This window comes from Aphelocoma coerulescens, chromosome 2 (assembly GCF_041296385.1).
Source record: "Aphelocoma coerulescens isolate FSJ_1873_10779 chromosome 2, UR_Acoe_1.0, whole genome shotgun sequence".
Lineage (NCBI taxonomy): Eukaryota > Metazoa > Chordata > Aves > Passeriformes > Corvidae > Aphelocoma > Aphelocoma coerulescens.
Window position 1 is genome coordinate 69,080 of NC_091015.1, and position 6,543 is coordinate 75,622.

At 47.1% G+C, this 6,543-nt stretch overlaps 2 long non-coding RNA genes across 2 annotated transcripts; both read right to left on the minus strand.

The window, feature by feature from the left end:
- Nucleotides 1-2,412: 2,412 nt before the first annotated feature.
- On the minus strand, nt 2,413-2,998 carry LOC138105562 (uncharacterized). Its single transcript, XR_011148521.1, has 3 exons — nt 2,931-2,998; nt 2,811-2,852; nt 2,413-2,466 (listed from the first exon to the last, which is right to left on the minus strand). It is a non-coding gene; the product is annotated as an uncharacterized lncRNA (long non-coding RNA).
- Nucleotides 2,999-3,458: 460 nt separating this feature from the next.
- LOC138105561 (uncharacterized) lies at nt 3,459-4,816 on the minus strand. The gene is made up of 4 exons (XR_011148520.1): nt 4,675-4,816; nt 4,460-4,581; nt 4,160-4,229; nt 3,459-4,075 (listed from the first exon to the last, which is right to left on the minus strand). It is a non-coding gene; the product is annotated as an uncharacterized lncRNA (long non-coding RNA).
- Between the last annotated feature and the right edge of the window lie 1,727 nt (nt 4,817-6,543).

A 6,543-nucleotide genomic window follows, 5' to 3' on the forward strand; every position in this document is an offset into this window, starting at 1 on the left:
GTAAAGGCTCCGTCGCAGAGTCCCGTAATGCTTCTGAAGAGCTCACAAGGGTGGCAGACCGTGTCTGTCGGCCGGTCATGGAGGTGCTTTAGCATAATACAAGTGGACTACCTAAAACACACAAATGATTGTGGATGCTTAGAGGTGTACCAGAACTTGGCACCCAAGGATTAACAACTTTTTCTTTCCACCAGTCACTGCTTACCATGCTCACTTGACCTTGACTGCTGCTATCCAGCTTTACCTCCTAAAAACAAAGAACAATGCTGGAACATTGCCACCATTCACACTTGCCCTGCAAACACAAACAGTGACTGACCTTCCTGTGGGAGCCCCCTCAACTAGTGGGGGGCGCTCTGCCATGGATTTAACCCATCTGCATCTGAAAGAAAGTGATGTAAAAAGTCAAAGGGCTGCATGATAACTTCACAGCTCCAGCCATCCTGTGTCAGTCTAGGAATAACATCTTGAGGTCAAACTACACCCTACATAACAAATCTCAAGTACCGGGGCCCTGTCCTATTACAACTATAGGCCAGGCTATGCAGCAGGGCATAGCAGCTCTGGGCCAAACCCATGCAGGTACCCGTGACACAGGAGATGACAAACAAGGGGATGCAACAAGGAGAGAAAACTCTCGGCAGGAAGAATGGCTGCAAGCACATTGAAGGGCTAAGACTAAATACATGAGACAAGATGCCTAAATGAGACAGAACGCACAACAGACAAGTGACATGACACGCACCAGGACTGCTCTGCACACATAAGCATTTTAATCAAAAGTTATACTTTCCCTTTATGGGGCCTAAGGGGCCCCTTCTTAGACATCCCCATCTCTGAAGCTGGCTCAATGTTCCCTCCTGGGAAGCCCTGACCTGACACTCTGCTTTCACCCCCTCAACTTATCTCTTGGACATCCAGGGATGCAAATCTACCTCAGGCATAAAAGAAGGTGGCCTCACCATCCAGGAAGCTCCTGCCATCACCGGGCTGTTCTCTCTTAGTCAGCTACAATAAACAAAACCAAACAACAGTGCACAAAGTTAGTGGCACCTCAGCCAGAACCCAACAACTCTGCCACTCACCGTCTCCTATGTAGGCCGGGGTTCTCTGGCCGCACACTTCAGCCACACTCCGAGGCTAACGCCATCGTTGCAGGGTATACTGGGGTTAAGAGGAGACAAGGTGATGTGGCACAGCCGAAACTTGAGTGGACCCTCAATCCGCCTCCCTCCATCCCCAACTTGCTGCAACTCCTCGGCCGTTGCCAAAGGCAGCAGGATGGTAGCTTCGAATGGAAAATGTAAAGACTTCATTGCAGAGTCCTGTAATGCTTCCGGAGGGTTCATGAGGGCAGCAAACTGGGTCTGTCGGCCAGTTGGCAAGGAGGTTCAGCATAATACAAGTGGACCCCCTAAAGCACACAAATAACAATGGATGCACCAGAAATTGATACCCAAGCAATAGCAAGTCATTCTGTCTACTAGTCACTGCTTACCTCACTCACTTGACCTTGACTGCTGCTATCCAGCTTTACCTCCTAAAAATAAAGACAAAGAACGATGCTGGAACACAGTCACCATTCACACTTGCCTTGCAAACACAAATGGTGACTGACCTTCCTGTGTGAACCCCCTCACAGTGTGGGGAGCTCTGCCACTGATTTAATCCGTCTGCATCTGAAAGAAAATGATGACAAAAGTCAAAGTGCTGCATGATAACTTAACAGCTCCAGGCATCTTGTGTCAATCTAGGAATATCATCTAGAGGCCAAACTACACCCTACAGAACAAATTCCAAGTCCCCAAGCCTTGCCCTATTACACCTATAGGCCAGACTGTGCAGTAGGGCAGAGCAGCTCCGGGCCAAATCCCATGCAGGATTTGCATGCAGCAGATGACAAAGGAGGGGACACAACAAGAAAAGAAAACTCTCGATGAGAAGAATGACCACAAGCACATCAAAGGGCTAAGGCAAAAGACATGAAACACAAGATGCCCAAAAGACACAGAACACACAATAGAGAAGTGTCACAACATGCACTGGGACTGCTCTGCCCTGCACACCTCGGCACTGTGATCAAAAGTGAGACTTTCCCATTATGTGGCCTAAGGGGCCCCTTTGTGGGTAGCCCTATCTCCAAAGCTGACTCAAAAATCCCTCCCAGCAACCCCCTACCCAACACCCCGCTTTCATCCCGTTGACTTATCTCTCAGACATCCAGGGATGTGAATCCTCTTCGGGTGCAAAAGAGGGCCGCCTTGCCATCCAGGAAGCTCCTGCCATTGCCAGCCTGTTGTCTCAGTCAGCTACAATAAAGAAAACCAAATATCAAGGCTTGAACTTAGTGGCAGGTTAGCCAAAACCCAACAATTCCGCTACTCACCATCTCCTAAGAAGCTCGGGGTCCTGGGGCCACACACTTTGGCCGTGCTCCAAGGCTGGCACCATCATTGTAGGGTATACCTGGGTTAAGAGGAGACAAGGCGATGCAGCATTGCTGAGACTTGAGCAGACCCTCGGTCCTCCCCCCTCCCTCCCCGACTCGTCCCAACTTCTCAGCCGTTGCCAAAGTCTGCCCGGACGGTATCTTTGAATGGAAAAGGTAAAGGCTTCATCGCAGAGTCCCATAATGCTTTGGGAGGGCTCATGAGAGCAGCGAACCGGGTACATCGGCCAGTCGGTGAGGGGGCTCAGCATAATACAAGTGGACCCCCTAAAACACACAAATGACAGTGGATGCTTAGAGCTGTACCAGAACTCGGCACCCAAGGAATAACAACTTTTTCTTTCCACCGGTCACTGCTTACCTTGCTCACTTGACCTTGACTGCTGAGATCTAGCTTTCCCTCCTAAAAATAAAGACAAAGAACAATGCTAGAACACAGTCACCATTTACACTTGCCCTGCAAAGACAAATGGTGACTGACCTTCCTGTGCAAGCCCTCTCACCCGGTATGGGGCACTCTGCCATCGATTTAATCCATCTGCATCTGAAAGAAAGTGATGACAAAAGTTAAAGGGCTGCATGATAACTTAGGACTAGAAAACTGCAAGACACCGCCATACCACTCCCGCCGAACCCCGCACGGACCGGCCGTGGTTGCTCCATCTGAGGTGTGGCTCAGGTGGTTATGCAAAGGTAAAGGTTACCCGTAAAGTCTTCTTTCTATTCCACCTACCCCCCAGTTTATTCCACAGGGCAGAGCAGTTCCAGGCTAAACACAAACTCAGACAACACATTATGCTACAAACAGTGGGACGCAAGGATGATAAAAACAGCTCTCGGAGAGAAGAAGGACGGTGAGGACCGAGATGACGCCAAAAGAGATGACCGATGGCATAATGACAGTAGACAGAAGCGGCTCTAAGGAGCAGAAGAAAAGACTGTAATAGAGTGACCTATTATAAGAACTGTCAGTCACAATGATCAAGATGGCTGCAAAACAATGCTATGTTCAGAATGCTCCCTGTATCCTTACAATGTTATAAGCCCCAGGACATTACAACTCACGGCTGGGAAGGATGTATGGCAATACAGCCAGGAATGAGGCCTCAAAAGACATCTGACTCAACACTTCTGAGATGCTATTCTGAGACATGGCTGAGCCCGTCGGTAAGAGAACAAATGATATCGGTGACATGCCGAGAAGTACAAATGTTTGAGAACCTAGAGATGATGGCTGACACTTGCCATAAGGTCCTTGAGGATAAAAGGCAGACATATCTGATCCAAGGGATCCTGAAGACATGCTAAACAACACAACACAACAGACAACACAACACAGACTGGAACTGCTCTGCACTGCATAGCCTACAGTTGCAATCAAATGTGGAGCCTCTCCCTTTAGCTATCCTAAGAGGCCCCTTAGAGAGCATCCCTTACCCCTGCGCTAATTATTAAGTTTTTCCCAGGAATTTCTAACTCACTACCCTGCTGCCATCCCATCACCAGGTCATAGCCCCTGACTTATCTTTTGGATGACCGGCAATATGAATCCACATTGGATGTGAAATGAGTCCTCCTCAGTCATCTTGGAAGGCCCCATAATAGCTGGGTTAGCCTCATAGTCAGCTACAATAAAAAAAAAAAAAAAATCAAGATCAATGCACAAATCTAGTGGCATATAGGCCAAATGCCCACAGTTTAGCTACTCACCACCTCCTAAGCCCATCCAGGTCCTCGGGTCTCTAGCTTCACCCAGAATCAAAAGCTGTGGCCATTATTTCTATAGACATGTGAGACAGCAAGGGGCAAAGTTATATGGTATTTCTATGAGTGCGGTGGATGCATTTGTGTGCTTTAAGATGTATAAATGCATCTACTGTGCTTAGGAAAAAAGCCTTAGGCAGGCCCAAATAGACACCTTTTCCCACCCTATGGCCTTCAAAACCCCTTCTGGCACTTCCTAAGCCAGCTACCCTGCTCACACTCTCCCAGCTGCAATCCATAATTTACCTATCAGGAGCCACAATTTTGGATATCATCTTTGATATGGGCAAGGTCCTTTTATGACACAATGAATGTGCTAAAAAAATTTGAAGCTTCATACTCAATACAACCTGGAAGTTACAATGCTCCTAAAGAAAAAAACCAAGAAGAAAAACTGAAATTAGAAAAGCACCTTACCGCCTCTGAACACTCAAGCCAATATTATGAGCCAAAATACTCACTGTGTTCAACACTATCTTCTTCCCAATGTCTTCAAAACCTCTAGTGCTTTAGAGGCCAAAAGCATTTACTGGGGGGGAAAAAAAACCTGATATAAGCTGAAAGGCCCCCTTCATTGAAATGAGAGGAGATCTCCCATCCCAGGCAATCCCAGGGAGGAAATGAATCCCTTTGGCAAAGGCTGGGGTTAATATACCCCTGGCCGGGTCCGCCTCTCATTCCCATCATGCCCCAGAAAAGGGAGGAGGTAATTACTACAATGTATAAAAGCTGTCAAAGGAGCTATAGCTGCTTGGCTCCTCTGATGTAAATTCAAAATGAGTAAAGGGCTGGAGAGAGGAAAAAAAGCTCTTCAGGGAATTGATGGTACCTTCTTTTTTACTACAGCTACATCAAGTAAAAGGGCAGAGACCAGGTAAGAAGTAAAACTTTGTATTTTGGCAGTGTAGATAGCTAAGTGGGATAACTAGCTATTAACTTGCACAGTTGTTCCTTAGTGATTAGTAAGTAGTACTTCACATGTGGCTAAGTAGGGTGGAGAAGAATAGTAATTATATGAATGGTGAAGCTCGCATTGGGACCTCTAATTAGGGCTAGATACATTATAAATAAAAATAACAAAACTAATAGACTCCTGGGTGCTGTTAGGGTTATGTATGTGCTGGGCTTACTCCCATATGAGATATTTGGTACCGGGGCATGGGTAGAAGTGCCCTAAAATGCAGATTTAAACCCTTAAAATGCTGGAAAAGGGAGCACTTCCTTTAACTGAACCCCTAAAATGAGGAGATGGGGTGTTTACCTCCACTTAAGCTAATACAATGGCAAATAAATGGCTTCTCCCCTTTAATTTAATCCTCTAAAATATTTGGAAAAGAGGGGGTTTCCTCACTTTAAATCTCTCAAATGATACAGAAAGAGTAATTTTTCCCTCAGCTCAAACCCTTAAAAAGGGGGGACAACTGGGCTTCCCCCTCCATTTACACATTTGGATGATGAAAATGCAGGAGTTTCCCTTAATTCAAACCCATAAAATAGCACAGTCAAGGTTTTCCCTTTCCATTTAAACTAGAAAATAATGGGAAATGGGGATTTGCTGTCAGTTGATAGCCCTAACAGCATAGAAGGGGTGGGGTTGCCTTCAAATGATACTATTAAAATTGCAGGGGAAGGGGATTCCCCCTCAATTTTGATAGAGACAATTATGGAAAAGGAAGTTTTTCCCTCAATTTTAGCCCCTTTTCTCCTAATAATACCTCTATTTTCTGGGGGCTCTGGGGAGGGACTGACAAGATAAAAGGGGAAAGTTGAAAGTTTCCCCGTGGCACCCCACATGCTGCCTGGCATTCTCAGGTGCCCAGGTGCATCTGGCTGCTCCCTAGCTCCTGCTAGGATGCTCCAACTGTCATTCCTGGAGGGACACTCGGGATGCCTTCATCAGCCCCTGTGAACTAGTAGCTCCCTGTGCAGGTGTGCCCGGGCACCCCTCTGAAAGCAGCTGGTCATGCCTGGACCTGCTGTGCCTTGGAGCGGGGGGTGAGGTGGAGAAAGATCCTGCCAGTTGTTCCCTCCCATACATGGGCTGTTGTCTGTCCCTGAAACACTGGGGTGCCGGCCTTTCCTTTCTGTGGAAAAGAACCGGCCTTCTCAGCCAGGTGCCTGTGGCCAAAATTGGGATTCTGCCTCCAAAATTCCCAATGTCCTAGCTTTGTAATTAACGAGGAAATTTCCCCCAGATCGTAAGCGATTACAGGTAATTTTTCCTCTGCAATCATTACTAAATTGTGTTTCTGTGGAAGTGTTTGACACATCCCTTGAGGGGACGAGGGTTTGGCTGGGTTTTTTATGGCTGATCCTGACAGGCCCCGACA